The 27,679-nt window shown below is 44.7% G+C and overlaps 1 pseudogene; it reads right to left on the bottom strand.

The window, feature by feature from the left end:
* The window catches only part of LOC115143394 (inositol 1,4,5-trisphosphate receptor type 1-like), a 151,866-nt pseudogene that overhangs the window by 77,737 nt on the left and 46,450 nt on the right, over nucleotides 1–27,679 (bottom strand).

Consider the following 27,679-nt stretch of genomic DNA (forward strand, 5'->3'; position numbering starts at 1 on the left):
AAATGCATTCCAGGTGACAACATCATGATGTTGGTTGAGAGAATGCCAAGAGTGTGTAAAGCTGTCATTGAAGAATTTGATTTGTTTAACACTTTTTTGGTTACTACCTGATTCCATATGTGTTATTTCATAGTGTTGATGTCTTCACCATTATTCTACAGCAGAGAAAATAGTAAAAATAAAGAAAAACCCTTGAATGAGTAGATGTGTCCAAATGCTATATATATATATATATATATATATATATACACACACATATATACACACACATACATACATACAATTGAAGTCGGAAGTATACATACACTTGGTTAGAGTCATTAAAACTAGTTTTTCAATCACTCCACAAATTTCTTGTTAACAAAATGTAGTTTTGAGATTGCTTCTACCAACCTTAGGCCAGACATGGTACTCTGGTCCCCTTCACGAAAGGCTGTGTACATCATAGAGCTCACAGTCCCGTGGGAAAACTCTGTTGAAGAGGCCTACGAGCGTAAGAAACTGCGTTACACAGAGTTGGCAGCAGACGCAACTCAGCGTGGCTGGAATGCAAAGGTCTGGCCAGTTGAAGTGGGATGCAGAGGATTCGTGGCTTCTTCCATCATCAGGTTGCTGAAAGAACTTGGAATCCATGGACAGGCTCTGCGGCAGACCGTCAGAGCAGTTTCTCAAGCAGCTGAAAGAGGCAGCCAGTGGATCTGGATCAAACGGAAGGACCCTTGCTGGGCTTTAACTTCATGACCCCCCCACCCCCACCTGAGAACCCAATTCAGATCCCTCCAATTTGAGGAGGGCATATGAGGTATGCGGTCAGCTGTATGGCTGGCTCAGGGAAGAGGACGCCCCTGCCTTGCATAGTCCAGTGGGACATCTTAATTGGGCATGGGACACAAGCTAAGGCTTGATTACCCGTTAGCTGGCCACCTTTGATGAGGGTGTTTAGTGATTAAAGGCCGAAACACCCACTGATTCGAAGGCACACTACTGAGGATGTGTCCCAAAATTGACATCTTACCCCAGTCTAAGAAATAAACCTCCCATGCCACTCTGTCAACATCACGGTCTCACAATCTCATGTGAGTGCATTCCATCTATTGGCACAATGGACAGTTTTTAACATCTCGTCCCGTGTTTTATGATTTTTTTGGCAAGTCGGTTAGGACATCTATTTTGTGCATGACACATGTCATTGTAACAATAATTGTTTACAGACAGATAATTTCACTTATAATTCACTGTATCACAATTCCAGTGGATCAGAAGTTTACATACACTAAGTTGACTGCGCCTATAAACAGATTTTTTTAAATTCCAGAAAATTATGTCATGGATTTAGAAGCTTCTGATAGACTAATTGACATCATTTGAGTCAATTGGAGATGTACTTGTGGATGTATTTCAAGGCCTACCTTCAAACTCAGTGCCTCCTTGCTTGACATCAAGGGAAAATCAAAATAAATCAGCCAAGACCTCAGAAAAGAAATTGTACACCTCCAAAAGTCTGGTTCATCCTTAGGAGCAATTTCCAAACGCCTGTAGGTACCACGTTCATCTGTACAAACAATAGTATGCAAGTATAAACACTATGGGACCACGCAGCCGTCATACCGCTCAGAAAGGAGATGCGTTCTGTCTCCTAGAGATGAACGTACTTTGGTGAGAAAAGTGCAAACCAATCCCAGAACAACAGCAAAGGACCTTGTGAAGATGCTGGAGGAAACGGGTACAAAAGTATCTATATCCACAGTAAAACGAGTCCTATATCGACATAACCTGAAAGGCCGCTCAGCAAGGAAGAAGCCACTGCTCCAAAACCGCCCCAAAAAAGCCAGACTATGGTTTGCAACAGCATATGGGGACAAAGATCATTGAAGAAATATCCTCTGGTCTGATGAAACAAAAATAGAACTGTTTGGCCATAATGACCATCGTCATGTTTGGAGGAAAAAGTGGAGGCCGAAGAACACCATCCCAACCGTGAAGCATGGGGTGGCAGCATCATGTTGTGGGGGGTGCTTTGCTGAAGGAGGGACTGGTGCACTTCACAAACTAGATGGCATCACGAGGATGGAAAATTACGTGGATATATTGAGGTAACATCTCAAGACATCAGTCAGGAAGTTAAAGCTTGGTCGCAAATTGGTCTTCCAGATGGACAATGACCCCAAGCATACTTCCAAAGTTGTGGCAAAATGTCTTAAGGACAACAAAGTCAAGGTATTGGAGTGGCCATCACAACGCCCTGACCTCAATCCTATAGAACATTTGTGGGCAGAACTGAAAAAGCGTGTGCGAGCAAGGAGGCCAACAAACCTGACTCAGTTACACCAGCTCTGTCAGGAGGAATGGGCCAAAATTCACCCGACTTATTTTGGGAAGCTTGTGGAAGGCTACCCGAAACATTTGACCCAAGTTAAACAATTTAAAGGCAATGCTACCAAATACTAATTGAGTGTATGTAAACTTCTGACCAATTGGGAATGTGATGAAAGAAATAAAAGCTGAAATAAATCACTCTACTATTATTCTGACATTTCACGTTCTTAAAATAAAGTGGTGATCCTAACTGACCTAAGACAGGGAATTTTGACTAGAATTTAGTCAGGAATTGTGAAAAACTAAGTTTAAATGTATTTGGCTAAGATGTATGTAAACTTCCGACTTCAACTGTATATGTATACATACACATATATATATTATTTTATACTAATCCAATTGTTCAGAGAAAAATATTTTGTGTGACAAGTAAAAAATAACATCTCAAAAATATAGTGTTCAAAATGACTCCACTGTATACTCTACGTCAGCCACTTCAGACAAACAGATACAGAGTGTCACAGAGATACATTGACACACAGGTACCTGCTCGAGGTTTCCCTTCTGTTCCAGGGGGGACATGACCATTGATGAACGTCGTCACACTGTCCCTTCTGGCCCCAGGCTTGATGTTCCCATAGTAACGATTCACCAGAATCTGCCTCAGGGCTTCACCCTGGTGGAAAGAGGTGATGTCAGAGGATGAAGCCTACATCATCATCATGAGATAAACCCTAGAGTCGATGTCTGCGCCCCCAAGGACATCAAATTAGGATAATACTAAATAATCCCCATAAAATCTGTCAGTTTAAACTAGAGATATATACGTTTTTTTGCATTGGATGCGTCTCAATCCACCGCACCACTCCCCCATCTGCAGTGAAAGGTGACAGAGCTAGAGGGTCCGAACGGTTTGGCCTTCAAACTATTATGACCCCTCTATGGAAAGATGAGACTGTCACGAACACAATAGTGTTCTCCATTTTGCTCCACAAGCCTTTGGGACTCGTCTGAAGTCGGTACAGCCGATCTGCCAACTTCTGTCTGTAGAGGCCAAACAGTTGGGCTACACACCAAGACCCATCTGTGGGAAGATGAGACTCTCACGAACACGTCGGTTGTTTTGCTGTAGGATACCTCACAAGACTCGTCTGAAGTCCACCGCTACCCGTTGAAAAAAATGTATGGAAGTATATACAGTTTAGTGTATAAAATAATGGGTTGAATACATAAATAATCGAATAAAAAAAAAAAATATCTCACAGATATAGGACAGACACTTCTTATTTGTTGTTCTATGTAGTGAAACTTTTATTCAATGCATTTGTTTGGGCTAATAGAAGTAAGGCCAAATTAACAATTTCATCAAATCATTTTTTAAATATATTTTTTATATTTCATGGGGTCATAAAATTCAAAATAAAATAGCTAAATCATCCTTGGTATGAACTTCTTACTGCAGCCCAACCTTCTGTTACTTAGATAACTTGCATCCAAACTGCAGTTCCATCGATACTTGGTATTGCATGAGCCTCGGAATGTTCCAACTCATATTTATACATATCAGTTTTGTATATTCCTCTTTAAACCCATTGACACTCACACCCAGTGGCCAGTTAGTTAGTAGGGGGGTAACCCTGTGAGTAGGTGGGCATGCTGTGGAAGCAGAGTGGCTGCAGGCGAGGGCAGAGTGGTGCATCAATGCATTAAGACAACCAGCCCAGCAATGGTGGGCCAGAGAGAGCAGTGTTGGGGGACACTGGACCAGAAAGGATCAGACCAGAATGGACTCTACCTACCCTCCTCTGGTCCTCCAGTTGCTTCTCGGGCTGGTTGGGGTCAAGCTCCTGAGGGTGAGGTGAGTTAACAGAAAGCAAATCAAGTCCAAAAAGGAAATTAGGGAAAACAAAAACAAAACAAAAGAGGGGTGTTAATACTGTGCACATTAGTCACTTTCCTGACATGCAGGAAACTGGGCCAAATGACATCATGCAGTTAACAGAGGGAGGTGGGTGGTGTGTTGGGGTGGATGTGGGGTAGGAACGTAACCATGCAGGCTTAGAGACGAGAAAAAAAACTAAAAACATAAGGTGGCTTGCTGCCGGAACAAAAGGTCATTAATTTAAAACCCTTTTCATTTAAAACATTTACGTTAACAATGTTAAACAAGGCTTAAATATTGCTGCTCACTCCTTTAATATTGGATACATTTCAACCGATAAACTGTACAGGTCAGAGTATCTCCCTTGTTACTTTGCAGTCGTCACACAAATGAAACCATGTTAATTACATAAGGTAGCTAGAAGCTGCCAGGGGCAGAAACACAACTCAAGCCATGAGAAAAAACCCAGCCCTATCCAGGTTACATAATGGAGTCAGTGTTGTGTGCTAGTAAGGCCACGGACACAGTGTAAACCCATGTTCCCATCTGCCGTGGAAAAACACCCAGCGCGCAGTTCCAAAACCCTGCAGAAAGAAGGTCAGGAAACTGGACTGGGATGGAGGGATGAACAGAGGGAGGGAGAGAGGGACAAACATATGTCGATTCACAGTATTATAGAAAGTCCACAAGCTGGAAACATTGGCGTTTGTTATGTGTGTTTTGGTGAGTCGGACCTGAAAAAGGAAAGACGTGGGGAAGGATTTGACTTGTTCCATCTAGATGAGCGGGGAGGAGTGATGACTACTGTAATGGAATGCGGCCACCACAACGTAGAGGACGGACAATCTACCAACTACAGTATATTCAACAACAACCCATATGCTGAGGCCCAGGGCCAATATGGGTGTTGAACTCACATCTGCAGCAGGAACTTCTGGCTCAGCCAGCGGAGGGGCCAGCTGATTGGATAGATAAATAAAAGGTCCGGGTTAGTCAAGGTGTGGCTTAGACTACAGTTAGTCATGTTGTTGCTACAAAGAGCAGAACTCTCCCTGAGCAAATTAACCTCAGGCAGCTCTCAGGTCACCTGCCTCACAGTGCAAACAGACCGATACAAGGCCATGCCGCTTTGCAAAGAAGCTCCCTGCCCGTCTGGCTGGTTACAGTTAATCAGTTGGCCTGTCTTGTGCCCAACAGTAATAAAAGCGCATGACTCAAAGCCAGCCACGGAGAAGCAAGGGGACAACAAACATGCCCTTATCTAACGTATCTACAGTATTCTAAGTTTCTGCGGTTATTGGAGCACTCTGTGTCATCACTATTCTACGCTCCTTGTGTTCACATGCCAATGCTTTCGCACAGTTGCTTGCATGTACAAATGTACTGTTTAGTTTTTTTTACGTGAAAGGATTAGAAATTTCACGTCCTAACATGAAGGACTAAGGGGTTACGACGGACAAATCAGACTTGCAGATATGGCTTTTAGTGGCATGACAGAAGTACACTACATGAACAAAGGTATTAGGACACCTGATCGTCAAACATCTCATTCCAAAATCAAGGACATTAATATGGAGTTGGTCCCCCTTTGCTACTGTAGTGGGAAGGCTTTCCACTAGATGATGGAACATTACTGCGGGGAATTGCTTCCACTCAGCCACAAGAGCATTAGTGAGGTCGGGATTGCAGTCGGCGTTCCAATTCATCCCAAAGATGTTCGATGGGGTTGAGGTCAGAGCTCTGTGCAGGACAGTCAAGTTCTTCCACACCAATCTTGACAAGACATTTCTGTATGTGGGGGGGGGGGGGGGGGGGTAGCCCGAACCATGAAGAAAAGCCTGAGACAGGTGTATAAAATTGAGCACACAGTCACGAAATCTCCATAGACAAACATTGGCAGTAGAATGGAACTCGGTAGTGAGTGTTGCAACCTAGGACAGACAATTTGTATGCGCTATGCGCTTCAACACTCGGCGGTCCCGTTCTGTGAGCTTGTGTGGCCTACCACTTCGCGGCTGAGCCGTTATTGCTCTTAGACATTTCCACTTCACAATAACAACACTTACAGGTGACCGGGTTTAGCAGGGCTGACATTTGAGGAACTAACTTGTTGGAAAGGTGGCATCATATCACAGTTGCCACGTCGAAAGTCACTGAGCTCTTCAGTAAGGCCATTCTACTGCCAATGTTTGTCTATGGAGATTGCATGCATGTGTGCTCAATTTTATACACCTGCCCACGACGGGTGTGGCTGAAACAGCCGAATCCACCAATTTGAAAGGGTGTACACGTACTTTTGTATATATAGTGTATTAGTGATACAGTGCATAATAATATATGCAAATGAAAAAAAGCATTAAAACAAACATCACAAACAAAAAAAACGAACACCCCAGCTGACACTCAGACTCATACTCAGACTCAAATGCTTGCTTAAACACCTTGTTAAAAAGGACCTTTAGAAGGAGTAGACAGATGTGATACATTGAAATGGAAATGCAAAGTGAAAAGGCAGAGAGACAGATAGACAGACCACAGTGGGGTTGACTCTGCCCCAGTAGCCCAGTCATGCTGACTGAGTAATTGTTAGACTAGACAAGAATCTCCCCTTATCAGGCCCCTCTTTACATAAAACATCAATATCCACAGGAAAAAGGATGATGCATGCAAACAAAGCTCAAATGTGTCAACCCTGATTCACTTGTCTATTTCAATTCAATCACAATGTCATAGAGTTCCTTTCAAGTATTTTTCCCATTGGTCACATTTTGAGTGGTGGAGAATGACATTCATTACGGTCCTCATTGGACCTGATTTGTCTTCCATGTTCCAGTGAGCTGAAGGCTGGGGTCGACCTGCCCAAGTGTCTGTGTTAGAGATGTTGACGATGAGTATGATGCGTCTCCTCTCTAATGCCCAGGAAGCTCAGATTCAAACTCGCATTAGACAGCTCTGCTAGAGTTATAATGTCAAAATACATTAGTTACTCACCAAATATGCAGTTTCTCTGAGTAACTATCTTCAAATACTCCCATTACGGCCGGTATGTACTTCCAAAAATGGTCTCAATAAACATTTACAAGCACGCACAGATTGGAAGTTTACAACAGCTCAATACATTTCAGGTGCCGAAGAGGCATTTTTTCGGTTGCTTTTTTAGAAGTACATACCGGCCATAACCGGAGTAAACTAAGATAGGGGCTCAGCAAAACTCCCTATTTTGTGAGTGACTAATATATTTTGACATTAAATGGGAGTTTGAATCGGCGATTCCTGGGCGTTAAGAGCCATCTTGAACGCACAGTTACTGGGGCAGGGTCGCCAATCATTTCCCCACGGAACTGCTGGCATCAGCCCTAGACACAGCTCGACCCATGACTGCCAACATTGGTTCCACTTATACGTTTTCTCAGACTATATGACGTTGACTATATAGTAGTATAGTATAAGTATATAGTAGTATAATGGGCGGGATCACTACAAACATTAGGTCATCTGTCACATTTCAGTTACTGCCACATTTCAGCAGTGGAAAGATGAAAGGATTCTGCACTTGTCTCAAGGTGTGAAGATGAATAACACCACCCCCTTCTTTCTGTTTTATATAACCTGCCTGACCTTTCGTCTAGTGACAGGACTGTCATCCTAGCAATAACTACCTGTCCCTGGCCCCCATCCCCGCTGATCCCCCTCATATCCCCTAGCATTATTATTATAGCCTAGAGAGTGCAGTAAATAGGCAGGTAGAGGGGATAATCAAAGGGGGAGGACAGAGAGATGATTTCCTTTGTTCTTGTCTGACACCATTACATCAGTGGTCTTCCGTGAACCAGAGGTGGTCCTGAAACAGTTAACAGGTGTAGGCTGTGCAGTGCCCCCCACCCTGAAACAGTTAACAGGTGTATGCTGTGAAAATGGCCTGTACTCCTGCCCTCCCTTGCCACGCTCCCTTGCTCGCCCCAGTGCCGCCCAACATGAGGCACTGCCAGTCTTTCAGTAAACAGCTCCGCCGCACTTTTACTGGCAATTACTGCTGAAGGTCACACATCAGTGGAGAGTCTGAATTCCAGGGGAAAAAAATAACGTTAGCTCTTATGTAACCGCTGCCTGCGAGCTGGCGGGAGCCCAAGAATCATGCAGGACGAAGGCAGGCTACATGGAAACTGGGCCAGAGCTGCACGGCCAGAAGAAATGCCTATAGTTCCCCCTGTTGGAGGGGATCAGAGAAACAACTAGGGTCCCCTCGCCTAACACACACTGCAGAAGCTCTGGGAATAGCTGAGGACAAGCAGGGACATACTGAGGCAGAGAGGACACCAGCACTGAGTGATGCAGAATAGCCGTGAAGGTTGAGAAGAGGGAGAGACAGAGAGAAACAGATTGGTATAGAGAGAGAAATAGAGAGGGGGACAGAAAGAGCGACATTGCCAGGGATAATGAGACGATAGCGATCAGCCGGCATGGACACACACAGCAAGGAAAGGGAGCGAGAGAGTCACACGGCACACACACAGGATCAGACCTACAGTCCCCAGTGCTTCCCAGATGACTAGGGGGAGTACTGTACTATATGCCAGGCCTGTAGCGGGGTACGCCACAGAGGAGGTGCAATGTCGGGCAGAGCAGAAATGCGGGCTGAACACAGGGCTAATTTAAAAGCTAACTGACAGACAGCCCAGTGCTGCTGCTGCCATTTCTGCCGCGGAGGGGAAGTGTGGGCTTTGGATCAGCATGGAGCCTGGGACACTGCGTCCCATAGGGGGGCCCTCCTGGGTCCATGCACGTGCCGGATGTGTGGGTGGGGTGTACACATTCTTCAGACACTACGAATGGGAAGGGTCCGTTCAGGCAACAAAGAAGTAGCCGGGGATTTCCATCACTGGATAACACTGGGGGGAGGAATGGAGGGAGGAAAAAGAGAGAGAAGACACTCATGTGAGTATGTGACCTCCTGGCAGACATACAGCTCAGATCGTAGACTCTCCAACGGTCAGTCTAACTGATATCTGTGTTTACCTCTCCTTCTTATCAGTCTCTCTCACTCCATTGTTTGCTTTCCTTTTTTTCTGAAAGGAAGTTAGTCTCTACTGCTGTAACTCATTACTATCTTGTGTACATGCTCATTTACTAGACAATACAAGTTGACTAGATGATGTTATTGTGACCAAAAAGATAACTACAGTAATACTGCAACTAATAATAAACAAAACCTTCTAAAGGTATAATTTAAAAAAAAAAGAGATATAATCTGTGATTGAAGGTTGTGCTCTTAAATGTCATACCTTCTCAATATAGGTTTTGGTCAATGTGGTGTCCTGTACAGTCTGGTGCGTTGACATGGAGAAGGGGAATAATAATAGAACAGCTTCTGAGTAAAAGAGGTGTTCTGTTCTATGACATCAGTGAGAATGTGATGCCACATTAGTCCCTCCCATATGGCACCGGCCTCAGGCTTTCTGAAAGTCCCCTGACAGACGCAGTACAAGATGAAAGGGAAGAAAGAGGATATCTGCAGTTTCCACTTCCTCTAGGGCACGCACAGACACACTCCCTGATGTACATATACAGTACACACACGCAAAGCAAGAACGCCTGCGCACCCAAACACCCCGTTACCCTCTATGGATGTGGGGATGATCTGGTTTCCACCACTACGTTTAAGGGATAGTTCCATGTGTATAAATACTCACACACCTGCTGTGGTAATGGTGATGGGGTGCTTAGGGGCAACCACCCTGCCCCTGTCCCTCTGACCACCATCCAAAGAGAGACTGGGTATGATCAACACCCCGACACCAACCTTCCCCCTTGCTGCTCCCCCCTCAAGCCAAACCCTGGCTCTTCATATCCTGCCTCCATTCAGATAGCCTACCACTTGATCTCCCAAAGGAATTTGTTCTGTCTGACTTCAGTTCTGTGAGGAGAAAGTGGTGAATAAAGCTGCAAACCGAATTGAACTTGTTTCAAAGTTGCTTGCAGTTTGCACAATAAATATCTCCACTTTTCCCATTCAAAGGATACATAAATATACTATATGGCGTAGCACTGCAAATTACTGTACATCTTAAGTGACACAGTGCATTGAACACAAGGGGGGATAAATGAATCAAGGAAATGCACACAAACAAATGTGCAGATGGAGAAAGGAATGGCACCATTAAGTATTTCACCACAGAAATTCCAAAGCTGCTAAGACTAGAAAGTACATCATTATGACTGAACCATAAAGCCATCACCGTGTTCCAGTTATGTACTAAATGGCTACATCCACTGACGTATAGACTCATTTTGCTCCTTGTGGTCTATCATTACAGTCTGTATGCACTGTTTCCTAAAATAAAAGATTGACAATGTGCAAGTCCATTCTGAAAAGACACACAACTTCTGACACACTCATACAAAAGAAGTACACAATGACCAGCAACTAAACTTCAAGCAGATTACTACAATAAAGACACATAGGAGTATGGCAAGTTGGCAACATTACCAGACAGTTCTTAGCATGCTAGTGGTGGCACAGTTACACAGCACAACACATGGCAACTGGCAGCTACTCTGACAGACACAGAGAGGTCAGCAGCACATAATACAGCAAAACTTTAGCACAGGTGCATCTAGCTACACCACTAGTATGAGACGGAAATCAAACGAAAGAAGGAAAATGATCAACCTCAGCCACATCCATCTCATCATCAAAGGCAATGTGCTGGAAGAGAAGAGTATAGTGGCAGAGTTAGTAGAGCTGGGTTAAGGGGAGGGGAGGCAGCTGGAAACAGACAAACAGTTGGACAGAAACACACACCATGTCAGTTAGTAAAAAACACACAAGTTACTACATCTCAAAGCAATGGATTTGTAAGTATCAACAGAACAGCAGAGAGAACAAAGTGCATTAATCAGAGATTAGTACAGAGAGTCATTGGCACATAAATGGTGTATTAGTGTTTAAGCGCGTGTCTTAGTGTGTGATTGTGAATAGCACGGAGGATACTGTATATACACACACCCGTGGCATCTTATTCCTGCAGAAGGGCAACTGCTACTGTAGGTTATAAACCAAGCCAAAAGACTCATCCCATCCAATCACAGATCTGAGTACACCCAGTATCTTGGGGAGGGCACAGGTCAGCAGAGGAAAACTGAACCTCCAACTCCATCTTTGCTCTTAAACCCTGACCTCTGCACTGACCTCTGTAAAGAGCTACAGAATACCAGGCCTCCTAGTAACTCTGTTTCCTCTCATGATAAATCCCAGCGTAGAGAGAACCAGATGAGTATTGTGAGGTGGTGAAGAGGGACATTTTAGTGTAGGTAGCTACCTTCTCCCCATAGCCACGGTCTTTGGTCATCATCTCCCTCAGAGTCTGCAGCACCTTGATACACAGCCGCTCCTCGTTCTCCTCCAGCAGCTGTTTGGTGTGTTTGATGAGCCTGGGCAGAGGTCAGAGGTCAGGGGCAGGTGGATCACACATACTGCACTGTACAGAACTGCATACCACAACAACAACAAAAATACCCTGATTTCAGAGAGATTCTACTAGAGTAATTACTGTTCATCTTGTAGTTTAGAGATGAGGGCAAATGTCTTCTTGGCATAATCCTAATTGATTGGCTTAATTTATTATTGGCTGTAAATGTTTGGGTAGAGATTTGACCTCACGTGGGTCTTAGAGCGGTCAATCAGGTTCTGCATTTTACTGTATTCATGGTTAGGAGCCTTTAAATCCAAATGACCAATCCTGTATATGAGTCAAGTGCTGAAGCTTCAATGAACCAGTAGACCCAATCTCTTCTGGCATACAGGCTTTCCATAAAGGTCCCATTGTATTCTACACATTGAGGCTAGTACTGTACTGTATTGCCTTTGTACCGTAAGTCAGTTTTCTGAATCAGTGTGAACTGGTGGTGTCTCACGTGCTCCTCCACATATGAATTTCCCCTCCCTGCGGCCCTTTACAGTAGGCTAATCCCTGAGCCGGAATCTGTTCAAAGAGCACAGACATCCACACTCCCACCCTGTTATCCAATCTCAGCCCTTATCAAGCACAACACACACAGGAATGGCCTGGCCTGTGTGGGGGAGGCAGGCTTGGAGGGAGAGAGGGAGGGAGGGAGGACTGTGTGAGGGAGCCAGAGCTCCAGTAGGTTCAGGGTAGGACATGTGAAAACAAAGCCCTGGGTCACTTCCGTACTTAGCCTGTTTGGAGCGGGACGCCCTGCTCAATGATGAATTCAGTTACTGTGTAGACTTACAGGGGAAATGTGTCCCAACTCTAGTTACAGTACAACAGGTACAGTATGAAAGAGCTCAGATCAGGTTAACACCATGCATTCCTGAACACAGAGACAGTATCATGAGACTGTACAGACTTTTCAGTCAAACCACAGCTAGGTAATTTCCTAGTGGACTAACCCTTATTTGGTTTACGAATGCTTTGGAAGAAATTGCAGAATTTCAAAGAAAATTGCAGACTATGGTCCATCACTGGACGTGGAAAGAGGCGCATCGAATGTTTGTAAACTTGTCAGGGATGTGGGTGGCTTGCCGTGGTTTGTGGGTACTGGGGTCTCACTTGGAGATGAAGCCGCCGCTCTCACATTTCCTGCGGGCGTCTGTGTTCTCAGGGAACAGCAGCTCAGGGCGATGCAGCACGTCCACCAGGACAGACAGCTCAGCCTGGACCAGGGGATGCAGACGGTCCTCCAGGGCCGACACTATGTCCTACAACACAAAGCAGAGCAGAGGACAGGCACGGTTTGAGGCGTAGCAGAAACAGAGATAGGACACAGACAGGGTACAGGCAAACTCAGGGCATTGGCACACTGAATGTTAGATCAGGGGTAGGTCTGATCCCAACCTAACTGTCTCTATGAGTTAGGTGCCTGGCTGCCAGCCCCTACTGTTGAAGTCCTGCCCCAACAGGGAAGCTGACAAAACTGAAAAATATGCTGGTCAACATTGTGACCTTATTGTCTCAGACTGCTCAATCGACAAACATATAAAAGCAGAAGTTAACCATTGTTTACCAAAAACAATGGCTGCCAAGGCAGCAGCTACTCTTCCTGGGGTCCAGCAAAATTAAGGCAGTTTATATAATTTTATAAACATTACAATACATTCACAGATTTCACAACACACTGTGTGCCCTCAGGTCCCTACTCCACAACTCCCACATATTTACAGAACAAAATCCTTGTGTACATGTGTGTATAGTGCGTATGTTGTTGTGTATGTGTATGCATGTGTCTGTGCCTGTTTGTGTTGCTTCACAGCCCCCACTGTTCCATTTCTCTGTTTGTTTTAATCAAATTGTACTGCTTGCATGAGTTACTTGATGTGGAATAGAGTTCCATGTAGTCATGGCTCTATGTAGTACTGTGTGCCTCCCATAGTCTGTTCTGGACTTGGGGACTGTGAAGAGACCTCTTGTGGGGTATGCATGGATGTCCGAGCTGTGTGCCAGTAGCTCAAACATACAGCTCAGTGCATTCAACATGTACCTCTCATAAATAAAAGTAGTGATGAAGATTGACATGCATGTTATTAATATTAGCTCTCTGTGTACATCCAAGGAACAGCCGTTTTGCCCTGTTCTGAACCAATTGCCATTTTCCAAAGTCCTTTTTTGTTGCACAACTGAACAGCAGTTCAGGTGCGACAAAACTAAGGCCTGTAGGACCTGCATTGTTAATAGTGCCGTTAAGAAGGTAGAACAGATCTTTATTAAGGACAGACTTCTCTCCATCTTAGCTACTGTTGAATCAATATGTTTGACCATGCCAGTTTACAATCCAGAACTAGGCTTGTTGTCAGAACTAGGCTTGAACTCACTGTTAGATGCAAACGTTAACTCCTCAATATATTCCAGAGTCTCACCTGTAGTCCCTCTATGATGTTCCTGTAGCTGACGGACATGGTCAGTATGAAGTCTCACCTGTAGCCTCTATGATGTTCCTGTAGCTGACGGACATGGTCAGTATGAAGTCTCACCTGTAGCCTCTATGATGTTCCTGTAGCTTAAACGTGGTTAGTATGAAGTCTCACCTGTAGCTTCACTATGATGTTCCTGTAGCTGACGGACATGGTCAGTATGAAATCTCACCTGTAGCCTCTATGATGTTCCTGTAGCTTAAACGTGGTTAGTATGAAGTCTCACCTGTAGCCTCACTATGATGTTCCTGTAGCTGACGGACATGGTCAGTATGAAGTCTCACCTGTAGCCTCTATGATGTTCCTGTAGCTGACGGACATGGTCAGTATGAAGTCTCACCTGTAGCCTCTCTATGATGTTCCTGTAGCTGACGGACATGGTCAGTATGAAGTCTCACCTGTAGCCTCTATGATGTTCCTGTAGCTTAAACGTGGTTAGTATGAAGTCTCACCTGTAGCCTCACTATGATGTTCCTGTAGGTGATGGACATGGTCATTATGAAGTCTCACCTGTAGCCTCTCTATGATGTTCCTGTAGCTGACCGATGTGGTGGCGTTGGAGTCCCTCCTGGGGGCATTCTTAGCAGAGAGCCTCCAGCTCAGGATGGACTTGGTGACCACATTGTTGGACTTGACAAACAGGTTGTTCACCTGGCTGTCCAGGTCCACAGGGATGGCAATGGTTCTACTCTTGGCTGTGTGCAATGAAACAGTAGGATGCAAACTTAAGAGGGGAGCTCGTTTAACAATAGTTTCAAAAGATGTTGAAATATTATATATATATACTTTATCAAGACAGTGTTTGGGAAACAGGTGGAGGCCAAGTGCAGGTATCTTACCTACATCAGACAGCACCTTAATACAGGCCTCAACTGAGGCCTTCTGTGTGGGGTTGAGCCAATTACAGTGGAACACCCTAAACACCCCCTGAAGGAGCTGAACGAACACCGGCTGGCGAGTCTGATGGAGAGAGAAAAAAAGAGAAAGAGAGAGAGAGAGCAGATAGAAACAGACAGGAAGAAAGTAGAGGAGATATGAAAGGAGAGAAGACGTCAAAAGATGAGTCAGAAGTTACACATTAACCAAAGTTAAAATCCCCAGTGGTGATCAACAAAGGCTTTTGTGGTTTATCTCAGCCCATAGGGTGCTCTCAGACACAAACTGGTCATGTTCTGCAGGGAGAAACCAGAGAAAAGTTTGAAACTGACAAGGTATTACCTGAATGCTAATTTATGTTTTCTGTTTCAGAGCGTTTTCTCCTGTTTGTCCTAGAATCTTTAACCGTGTGTGCTGTAGACGTGCTATATTATACACCTGCAGTAGGTAAGACGGTCTATCACTTCTAGTATGCCTGTTGGTTATTAACAGAATCAGTTCAGGTATCAACCAGTTCTGCTGTACCAATGTCTAATACATACAGTATCACCACTACCATCAGGACCTAACACCACCCTGTAAGCAAGCTGCACACAAACCTACAGCACAACATATACCTCAGTCATCTTTCCCAGAATGCTTGCCTGTCATGGGATAGAAGGGAATTAATATCATCATTAGGTGCTTCACATAAATTGTGTACATGCATATTACTGTAAGTGTCTTGGGATGTGGGATGGTGGACGGTGGAGGGAGTTTTTAAGGGTGAGAAAATGACGATGAGAAAAACAAAACCTAATAAAGTCTAATGGGAGTGAAACTATTCCTGCAAAACAGGAAACGCAATTATTTACATGCTAATCTTGCATTGGTATTACTAGCCTACACCAAGAGTGGTTGAAAAAGCCATAGAGTGAAGTGGACAAGTCTTCCAAGAAAAGCAATGGGCTACTCCCTCACACGGCACACCTCCCAACCTCTTTAGGCTACAGTAGACCACAGAGTGATTGACCATTCTCTACTTGCTGTTTGCAAACACATCCCAGCAGTGATGGCATCTTGCGAAACAAAGATCTGGGAAGGAACTCGGGGGAGGATTCTCAAGACGCCAGCATCTGTAAAGGGTTCTTGGAAGGTGCTGACTCAGTTCCATATGAAATCTATTGCTAGTCTAGGACTGCTGGTAAGGAACACACCCAGGGGACAGGAAACTAACCACAGCTGGACATTTACCCATACTTACATACACTTGACGCGCCACCTATTTGAGGAAATGTAATATGTTACATGATAAATGTAAGTGTGTGGGCCTTTGGGGATAATGTTCATGAATGCCCTTTATAAAACAATAAGTTAACACAGATCACTATCAACAGAAAATTATTGATACCAGATTTCATCCGACAGCTCAGAATATCCACCATTCAACTGCTTGGATTGTAACATGTTGTGTGTTATGGTGGTTATTTAAGTTGTGTTGTTTTGCAGTCATGGTTACCTGCAGACTGGTGCTCTGGTCAGAGAAGGGCGAGCTGAAGAATGTGGTGACGATGCTCATGACCGTCTCTGTCACGTAACCCTCCAGAACCGTGTCTGCATGCTTCCTGTCACTGGTGTTGTTGCACACCTACAGACAGCAGACACAGATATACAAGGTTGACTCATCAGACAGTGGGTAATGGGTGAGCATTCACTGGATCACACTTCCTCCCTTAAAACACTTCAATGACTCTAGTCACACAAGTCATAGACGGTTCTCTCTGCTACTGCACAGCAAGCAGTACTGGAGCGCCAAGCCTGGGACCAAAAGGCTTAACAGCTTCTACCCCCAACCCATGAGACTGCTGAATGGAATATAGGCATTGACCTGCTTATTTTATTCTTATTTGTTGCACTGACTGTCTTACACAGGCTCGATGTATAGTCATTGGACTCTAACCACACAGTCAGACATACTACACTGGCACTGCAACACACACAAACATATATTCATATGGACGCCACACACACGCACATTCCTTCACACACGCTGCTTCTACTCTCTGTTTATTATCTATGAATAGTCACTTTACCCTTACCTACATGTACATATTACCTCAATTACCTTGACTACCCCGTACCCCTATACATCGACTTGGTACCGGTACCGGTAGCTTCATTATTGTTATTTTATTGTGTTCCTATTTTTCCTTTAGTTTATTTAGCACATTTTTCTTACAATTTTAAAACTCTGCATTGTTGATTAAGGGTTTGTAAGTAAGCATTTCACGGTAAGGTTGTATTCTGTTGTATTCGGCGCATGTGACAAATACAATTTAATTTGCATCCTCAGTGGTCTAAGCCACTGCATCACAGTGCTAGAGGGGTCACTACAGACCCGGGATCGATCCCGGACTGCATCACAATCGACTGTGATCGGAAGTCCCATAGGGCAGCGCACAATTGGTCCAGCCTTGTCCGAGTTAGGGAGACTTTGGCCAGGGTTAGGGGAGGGTTTGGCCGGGGTTAGGGGAGGGTTTGGCCGGGGTTAGGGGAGGGTTAGGCTCTTGTGATTTCTGGAAAACCTGAGAATTTTGGAAAAGTTACCGGAATTTTGAAACCATAACACTTTATTTGGAGAGTCTCCCTGTAGAACGCTTAAAAAACTATCAACAAGCTATCAGTAACATGTCACCTGCATGTCTGTTGACCAGCCATAAGATATGGAACAGATGTGATGTGTGTTTATTTACCCTGCATATGTCCACCAGGAAGTTCTCAAAGAGCTTCCACATGTGGTTGCTGGTGTAGATCTCCTTCATCTCCACCTCTGTGTCCACGTAGCAGTGATTCAGGAAGTTGATGTAGGCTATCTTCACCTAGAGAGGAAGGTCGGAATTAAAGGGTGACGGCACTTTGTGATTTGGCCTCGTTTTGAAGATTGCTCATTAAGAAATGCTATAGAACTGAAGCCAAGCAGGAGCCAAATGAGAGCCGTCTTGGTTGTGTGGGTTGATATGGGTCTGTAACGTTTGCATATTAACTGGTGGTTCGAGCACTGAATGCTGATTGGCTGACAGCCGTGGTATACCACGGGTATGCATACCACGGATATGACAAAACATTGATTTTTACTGTTCTAATTATGTTGGTAACCAGTTTATAATAGCAATAAGGCACCTCTGGGATTTGTGGTATATGGCCAATATACCACGGCTAAGGGCTGTATCCACACCCCCTCGGGCCTTATTGCTTAATCATACCCTGGCAGGTACTGTTGTTTGTCCCTCCTGAGTCACCGTAGCAACAACATAGCCACTTCTTCAAAATAGTCACTTTGTTAAAAGAGTCAGAATTAATCTAAGATAAATCAAGAAATCTGAAATGAAATGTAGACTTTGCAGAGGTCTAATTTAGGTGTTTGGTGTAGCATTTCTCACGTAAAAAAATAGCATGGAAAATTAGTCAGTGCACTCCGTACAGTCTATCAAGTCGGGAAAGTCTAGCTACGAGCTCAGGACTGATTTCTGAGAACAATAACAAGTCTATAACATTATCTGCAAGCTGTCATACGATGATAAATAAAGCACAAGCTACACACTGTTCCCAAAATCAGTTCCAGAAATCACTTGGTAGCTAGCTAAGTTTCAACTCTGATTGTCAATGAAGCTAGCAAGTAGTAGCTACTGTAACAGGCACATTGAGCAGCCAGGCCACAATCAGCTTATCAGGCCACAATCAGCTTATCAAGTCACTGGGGAGTGGCAAAGTGTGTGTTTCGGTGCCGTTTAGTTTTTTACAACTTTCTCACTATCTATTATCAGAGTGCGCGTCTGTCTGGCAGTGCTCATAGAGAATCATGTTACAAAAACAGATTGCGGGGAGATACAAGATGCTCGCGAATGCCTGGGTTTTTGGAATATTGACAAGTTGCAGTTGGGATACAAGTGTGCTCTGATCGTCTCAATTCAAATTTTTCCCCAAAAAAGGGTACACTCGAGTGATAGATGCTATCAAACACATCAGCAAGTGGCCACTTCATAAAGGGCTTAGGGCCAAGGGTTATTTCAATATAATATTGGCGATGTGCTTTCTTATGTAAAATGGTCTGAGGCGCTGTATAATGGGCAGGTCTGTCACACTGTCTGGAGGTTCTGGCTGCTATGATTGGATAGAGTGCATACAGCTGATAGAGCGCAATCAGCACAGCTGCTTCCATACCAAAACCAACCATTAAGTCATGACTAACTCACTTACAAAACTCTGTTTTGGACGAGACTGACTTTATGACCAAAACTATCCTATTTACACTTTGTAGTCAATTTTGACACTAGAATTGATGTTTCTGACTCATATTGATGCCACATAGACTGTTTAAAACCAGTTTGTTCTAAGAGACAGTTGACCTTTAACAACTTTAGAGTTACCTAGGTACAGTACATCATTATTCTCAAGAGCCAAATAATTATAATTTAGCCTAACTTGCTTCAAGAAGCATCTGTTCAGATGAGTTCCACAATATACAAATAGGGTTCATCATATCTTTCCAGCGGTCTACCCCGTTTGCCTGTTGGCCCAACCGACATTCACTCACCTCAGGGATGCAGTCCTCATGGGTGACCACCCTCACTATGTCATCCAGAGGCAGCAGAGAGTTGCACTTGATCTCTGTGTAAACATTTTTTCCCTCGGTGCAGACGGCCAGCAGCTCTACCAGGTGGATGTGGTACCTCAGAGCGCTGTTCTCATCCATACGTTCCCGTTCCGACCGCATCATCGTGACCAGAGTCTGGAAGGATGCACGGTCGTTGTAGAACACCAGCACGTCCTCGCCTGAGTTCACCAGCTTAGCGGGAGGAAGACAGACATACTGTTCTTATCAGCTTCTACTGACACACCATATAGATTTGAAAGCAAGTTTGTTTGGGTAGTATTGCTGGTGTATATTACAGAAATGCATAGTGTGTTTCATTTGCATTATAATCATGTGTGCACTGCAATTATCCTGCCCCACCTCAGCCATGACGGTGTCCTGACACTTCTTGATGAACTTGTTCTCAGCCTTGACAATGGTCTGCAGGAATTTGAGGTACTGTACATGGCGGCCATGCGTCTCGGTGCAGTGGACAAAGTGCTGCACCACACGCTCGTTGATTTCACTGCACAGCTGGAAGTTATTCATGAAGATGTGTTGCATGGTGATTGCCTCCAGAATCTGAAGAGAAAGATAAGCATTAAACTAACTGCTTTATTGGCATTGGAATGATGGAGAACTACTGGTTCTTCCCAGCCCAGCGCCAACCCTTACCCCAGGAGTCCACTCACCCCTGGGTTGAGGAACAGGTTAATGTGCTTGTGCAGCAGGATCTGGTTCTGCTGGTTCCCTGCACAGAAGTTCTGGAGGAACTCATGGGCCAGCTTCATGATCTCTTGCATGCGGACGTCCTCACCCTAAAGTGTTCATCACAAGTACAGACAGACACACAACCCAAGAGCTGGAGCTATCATTGAAACCTTCCACAAATGTCATTGTTGACCTCGTAATTGTACAAGTCTATGTGCTTGCTTCATGCCTTTATGCCTTTTTAGTCTCTCTAAAGTATGAGGTGATGAGAGTATAGGTCTGGCCCATCCTATCTTTCAGTACCTTCTCATAGGGGATCTGCAGTAGCTCCAGCACCACACTGTGGGCTCCCATGTTCCTCAGTAGTCTCTGTTGCTGCTTCTTACTCTTCTTCCCTGACGCTCCCTCCTGGACACACAGCTTACTGAGCCGCAGCAGGATCTGAACAGAGGGGAAGAGAGAAGGGGCTCAGAGACTGACTACCTCATACATATCTGATGTGACTCCTTACAGTGTGTGATGGAACAATGAGAGAAAATTAAGAAGATTGTACCTCTTTCATAACCCTGTAATTATAACTGCTGGTGGTTTCCGTCTTCTTTTTGTCTGAGCTGCCTGAATCCCCCTGCACATGGACAGAGTTAGAATGAGAGCTTGTTCATTTTCATGTGAAGCATTCAGCGAAAGCCTTCAGATGTACAGTAACCATTAGTTCAGTTGAAACAATACCTTATTTTTATGGTCGGACTCTGAGGGTCCGTCCCCTCCGTCATCATCCCCCTGCCTCTTGTAAACCCACAGCTCAGACTTTTCTACAATGGAGCGCAGCTGGTCCAGGTCTGACTTGATCTGCTTGTAGTTGTCCACATCTTGGCTGGTTACCAAGAGCTGGACCTAAGAGGAAGACATATACCTGAATGTAGACTTAATTGTATTGATTTTTTATTTAACCTTAATTTAACTAGGCAAGTCATTTAAGAACAAATTATTATTTACAATGACGTACTACCCTGGCCAAACCCTAATGACGCTGGGCCAATTGTGCCCCGCCCCCTGGGCGTTGAATATTCACAGCAAGCTTCAATCGCCTTTTAATCCGACGACTGCTGCTAATTCATAAAATGACTTTCTAACTAAAGATAAGATGATTGATGGGTGTGAGGAGCAATGATACAGAGCACCTGTGTGTTCTTGTGGCTGTGGAGCCTATGGGATTGGGCGGTGGTCTACCTGTTTGAAGGCCATGAGGACCTCTTGTCTCTGGCTGAAGTGTCTGAAGAGCAGGTGGAGGGCCCCAGACACCAGGGGAGGATAGTCATGCATGGTGAGGTGTAGCAGCACCCTCAGGAAGGTTCTCCCTCCATGGTCATCCAGGTCCAGAGGGGTGTTCTCCTCACTGCAGGACAACACACCAGGCTCAGACATTGGGGATACTTTCAGAAAACCTACGCCAGTGTTAATACAGTGTAATTATGGAAACGGACACTGTACTCCATTGTATCAAGATTTAAAATGAGAGGGTTTACCTTCCTCCAAAGATCGCCTCTGCCTGCTCCTCAATGTTCTCAAAATCTAGAGCCCCTAAAAAAAATGAAGCATTTACATTATTGTGAAGCCCTTTGAAGGCCATACTTCCCTTCAGAAACCATCAACACCATACATTAATTTAATCATTCTGAAAATAAACATCTGGTATGTCTGTAGGGTCAGTAGCTTGAGGGTAAAAGCAGTAACAACAAAGGACACGGCTCTGGCTGTCAGTATGCTGACCTGTCATATTATTTCCATCCTGACTAGCACTAGATGGTGCGCCATCACCCTGAGGGTTACTCTCATCAAACTCCCGCTTGAAGATACAGAGTAGGCAGGAGATCCTGTAGTCCAGCCGCACATTCAGAATGAACTAGTGGACAGAAACAGAACGCACAATTTAGGCTTTCGAGCTCCCCACTAAGAATAATCATACAGAGAAAAATATGTTGTAGATTTTGTATACGATTTTATTTGATACTATGGGAAATCAAAGCCATGATAATTGGATACAAATATCAGACAATCTACATGAAAAGCCAGATGAAAAGGGCAGGAGTTACCTGGAGGATCTCGATGATCTTGAGCTTAGTGTCCATCACCATGATGTCCTCCCTCTCCGGCTCCGTCTGGGTCTTGACCACGCCCTCCTCCGGCTGGTGGGTGGGGGTGACGGGTAGGAAACCCCCACCTCTGAGGACCACCTGGGTCATAAGCTCCCCCACCCCGTGGATAGACTTCATCACATTACTGCCTGTGGACACACACACACACACACCTCAGAATTGAAATGGGGCACTTACTCAAAGACAACACATTAACCAAACCTTATCAACTCCACCATGATTCATCATAGAAGGGAGGTGTATTGAGAAAGAGTGAGAGAGAGATAGTGTGCCTCAATTACAGTACATCAGTAACATCCAATACCAATTGGCAGAAGGGTAACAGACAGGCAGCAGTGTGCTGTTCACCTTGTTTTTCCTCTCCCTTCTCCAGCTTGGTGACGGGGTATATGGTGCTGACATGAACACAGTCCAGGATGTTCAATAAGATCTTAGTCAGTCGCAGCAGGTCACTGAAGTTGTAGAAGCCAAAGTAAATGAGGTTCCTTGCCAGGTTAACTACCTTCATAGATAAGAGAGAAAAAGGAGGGGAGTAAATTCTCCACATATACATTATGCATTCCTACCTCAAAGTAAAGTTGTCTGGTTGACATCATGCTGTTTCCAGGGAAACCTACCTCGAAGGTGAGCTTGTTTTTCTCTCTGTCGTCGAAGGGGATGTTCTGAGACACCACAGACATCAGGTAGTTCTCCACAAACTCCATGGTCAGGCAGAACCTCTCCTTGATCTCATCTCTGGTTGTCCCATCATTGTCGTAGCTTAGAAAGGGAGAGAATATTCTTGTGTAAAGGGTAGCCTGTAGATGAGCTCAGGTAATGTAGAATATCTCTGAAAGGACTCTAATAACACGTTCATAAACCCCACTCACTCGCCGATGGCGATCTTGGAGGGAATCTCAGACCACAGGCGGGCGTACTTGACGGGGGTGACCTGTTCCTGGGGGTCGCGGTCCACGTGCATGTGCAGCATCATGCGGCAGAAGGAGGCGCGCAGGTCGTAGGGCAGGTCCTCGTCAGACATGCAGCGCAGGATCAGGTCCACGTCCAGCTGGCCAGAGATCTTATTGATGGCCAGGTACTGACGGTCCAGACACATCCGCGCAAACAGGTTCAGCTGGTACCTGCAGGACGGAGAGGAACATACTTTAACATCTGGTCAGGGCCCTAGTCTGAAAGCAGGCCTACACATAGACAATCAAATTACTGGTGCATATGCTTCTACATACTGTCATAACACTAAACTATCCAACCAAAACTCATTGTGAACCCTGTAAGGCCCTGATCCCTGACCTGTAATAGCTGACCACCTCCTGGTCCTCCTTCTGGCCCTCCTTGGCGTCCTGGGCCAGCTCTCTGACACTCTTGCTCCTTATCTCCTTGAGGTTGTCCCTCCAGAAGAGCCACACCTCTTCTTCGTCCTCCTCCGTTTCCACGGGAGCCTCCCCAATTGTTACAGCCTCAATCTCAAAGCGCGACAGCACTAGCCTGGTCGGCGGCAAATAAAACAGACAGTCAATAAAGAAACTGCAAAAAATAATGAATACTGAAACAACACATCTGTGTTTTGTTTCCATAAATCGACAGCATTACTAATAACAGCAATTGAGCCAGTCTAATTAGAAAGCATCAGATCAATGTTCAAACACATGCACACACCCACGCTCATGTTTTCAATGCTAGGGTAAAACAAAATCATCATATCTAGGGGGGTATACTTAGTCTCGATGAGGATGTCTGCGTTGGAAGGGTCCAGCACGGCGTTACAGATTAGCTCCTGAGTCACTGGGATGGACTTGTTCATGGACACACACAGGTCAGACAGGTAGTCCAGAAACCTGAAGATAAGAGACGAAGAGAAAGGGAATGATTGTCAATGTACAGGCCCAACTGCCAGTGGCTACACTACAGGCTCCCAGAGTAGGCTTATTCTGACTCTGTCCCAGTTCCCCTACCAGCTCCATAAGACTCCAGTAAAAGCCCTCTTCATCCAGGCCATTGGACCAGCATGTTTCTCATATCACCAGTAGCATAAGGCATGACTGGAGCTTGACAGCAGTAATGACAGCAATTACCTCCAGTGCCATGATCCCACACAGTCCCTTCCTCTGATATCCTCATGCATACATTTGAATAAATCTACATCTACTACATTCCCTGGCTGGTGCTGTACAAAAAAAGCTCCACCCAAACTGCCCACAAACAACCTTCTGAATCAGGCTCATGGCATGCCCCCATCCTATTGCCCCTCCTCTTGGTCTCACCTGGGCTCCCGGTTCTTCCTGACCAAGGTGACGAAGGTGTCAATCTCAGCAGCTGTGATGTGTTTCTCAAGGAGCTTGCGGTTGTTGTGGAGCAGGGCTGTTATCGTGTCCTCAGCCAGAACATCGTAGCCTATCTGTTTCTGCATGAAGCGGAACTGCTTGGCTATGTACTCCTGTAGAGGGGGAGTCAGTGAGGGTCAGCACCATTCTAACGTACAACTAACAGGTCAAGTAAACTTAGCCTTTTAACAAAATTAATTCTGCATCTCTGCGTCTGATACAACATCAATCAATCAATAATTTATGCACACCAACCTGGTTCTTCCTGTAGTCTTGTTGGGAGTGCCGTAATACCCTGTAGCAGAGCCTGCAGATATGCCTGAAGGGGGCGTGGCGCTGGTCACCGAGCTCTTCCAATCGCAGCATGGGACCATCCCCGCTGTCCGTGAACGGGGCTTGGAGAAGTTTGAAAATCTAAAGAGGGATATGGATTCCATGTGTAATTTTTAATTGTGATGCTTAAACTGACAATGCAGAGAGGTCAACTCAACCAAGCCCAATGTAGATGATACTACCGCTGTATTGTACGATGAGGTGTACCTGTTTAAGAATGTTTTGCTCCCTCATGAGTTTCTGTCTCTCTCGATTGGGCTTGTTGACCATGATCTCCAGCACATCCTGGCCAGTGTTGGGGATGTCACACACGAAGAAGACCAGGTCCTCTAGAAGCTTAGTGACAAACCTAGAGACCAAAGTGACAGGGCCAGGGAGGCGATTGGTTCTACCAAGGTACCAGATAACACCAACTCCTACAGCCAGCCTCTCCAGAGAGATGAGCTAGGAACAACAGCTAAAGGAGAAAAACTATGGTGTAGGTGTTAAAGAAAAACTACTACCTGGTGTAGGTGTTAAATGATGACAATCTCAGCATGAAAAATAATAGTTCTACCAAATGTCAAAAGTCGAACAGCAGCCTTCTAAAAATACTTTCAACCTACCAGATATACTACTGTTCAAAGGTTTGGCGTCACTTAGAAATGTCCTTGTTTTTGAAAGAAAAGCAAAACTTTTGTCCATTAAAAGAACATCAAATTGATCAGAAATACAGTGTAGACATTGTTAATGTTGTATCTTTAATGGAATATCTACACAGGTGTACAGAGGCCCATTATCAGCAACCATCACTCCTGTGTTCCAATGGCACGTTGTGTTAGCTAATCCAAGTTTATCATTCTAAAAGGCTAATTGATCATTAGAAAACCCTTTTGCAATTATGTTAGCACAGCTGAAAACTGAAAACTAATGCTGGCATTCTAGGCAGAGTTCCTCTGTCAGTGTCTGTGTTCCTTTGCCCATCTTAATCTTCTCTTTTTATTGGCCAGTCTGAGATATGACTTTTTCTTTGCAACTCTGCCTAGAAGGCCAGCATCCTGGAGTCGCCTCTTCACTGTTGAAGTTGAGACTGGTGTTTTGCTGGTACTATTTCATGAAGCTGCCAGTTGAGGGCTTGTGAGTATTCTGTTTCTCAAACGAGACACTCTAATGTACTTGCTCAGTTGTGCACCGGGGCCTCCCACTCCTCTTTCTATTCTGGTTAGGGACAGATTGTGCTGTTCTGTGAAGGGAGTAGTACACAGCATTGTACGAGATATTCAGTTTCTTGGCAATTTCACGCATGGAATAGCCTTCATTTCTCAGAACAAGAATAGACTGATGAGTTTCTGAGGAAAGTAGAGGAAAGTACTTTGTTTCAGGAGCACAAATGCTGATACTCCAGATACTCAACTAGCCTAAAGAAGGCCAGTTTTATTGCTTCTTTAATCAGGACAACAGTCCCCACTGTATTTCTGATCAATTTTATGTTATTTTAATGGACAATTCTTTTTTCTTTTCTTTCAAAAACAAGGACATTTCTAAGTGACCACAAACCTTTGAACGGTAGTGTATGTACGATAAAGTAATACAGTAGATCAAAGGAGGTGCGGTAGGGACACACTTTACCTCCTCTCATTCTGGGTTATAGTGCCCCTCTCCAGCTTGCCAGCGATGGATGCTAACACTTTACTGGCATCGTTGGCCAAGTCTAAGTCTCTGACTTCTGCTGGGGGGACAGGCACTATGGCAAAGGCCTCTTTGTCTTCTTTAACCGCTGATGTACCAATCTAAATAGGGACATGTAAAACATACTTTCAATAAATAGATTTTCAAGTCCGACCAACGGTCACACACTATTATACTTCCCAGCCACTCACCCGTAACATGACAGGCTTCTCCTCCTCCTTGTCAATTGGGTTGTTGGTGCTGTGGACCCATGTGTTGGTGCAGAGGTGCCTGAGCCTCACGAAAGAGTTCCTGAGGGATCAAGACAGAGCAACTCAGAGGACAGCAACAATATAAAAAAAAAACACTATAGTAGGTCTTGTATATTCAAAATAATGTCTGTGGATTGTAATTCCTTAGGTGTCAACCTTACAGTAGCTTTGAAAAGTGAGCGTTGCTTAAACATTCATAGAAGTGTGTGGTAATACTGGGGAATACCCGCTGGGTTTACCCTGTTATCACACCTTCCAGCTACAGAATTACTGCCATCGTTGCTATGCTCTGTTAACAGGACAACCACATTTGCCCATCCAAGTTATGTAAACCAAGCCCTGTGAGGACGGGACAGGATGCTCAATAACTCATGTCACCCCAGGAAGAGGAGCTGGCGTCATGGCATCAGCTAATGGGGATCCTAATATAATAAAATAAAATGTTATTGATTACTCATGCTCTGCTCCTGATTCAAGCTCAGCAATCTATAACAGAGTGCATTGTCTGCATGGTCACTCTGCATGGTCATAGATGGCCGAGTCAGTAGTATCCCCCCCTAGTAGTAACCTCTACAATAACAACAACACTGTCATTGCTCTAACGTGAGTTATTCCTCTCCCT

Source organism: Oncorhynchus nerka, linkage group LG15 (assembly GCF_034236695.1).
Source record: "Oncorhynchus nerka isolate Pitt River linkage group LG15, Oner_Uvic_2.0, whole genome shotgun sequence".
Lineage (NCBI taxonomy): Eukaryota > Metazoa > Chordata > Actinopteri > Salmoniformes > Salmonidae > Oncorhynchus > Oncorhynchus nerka.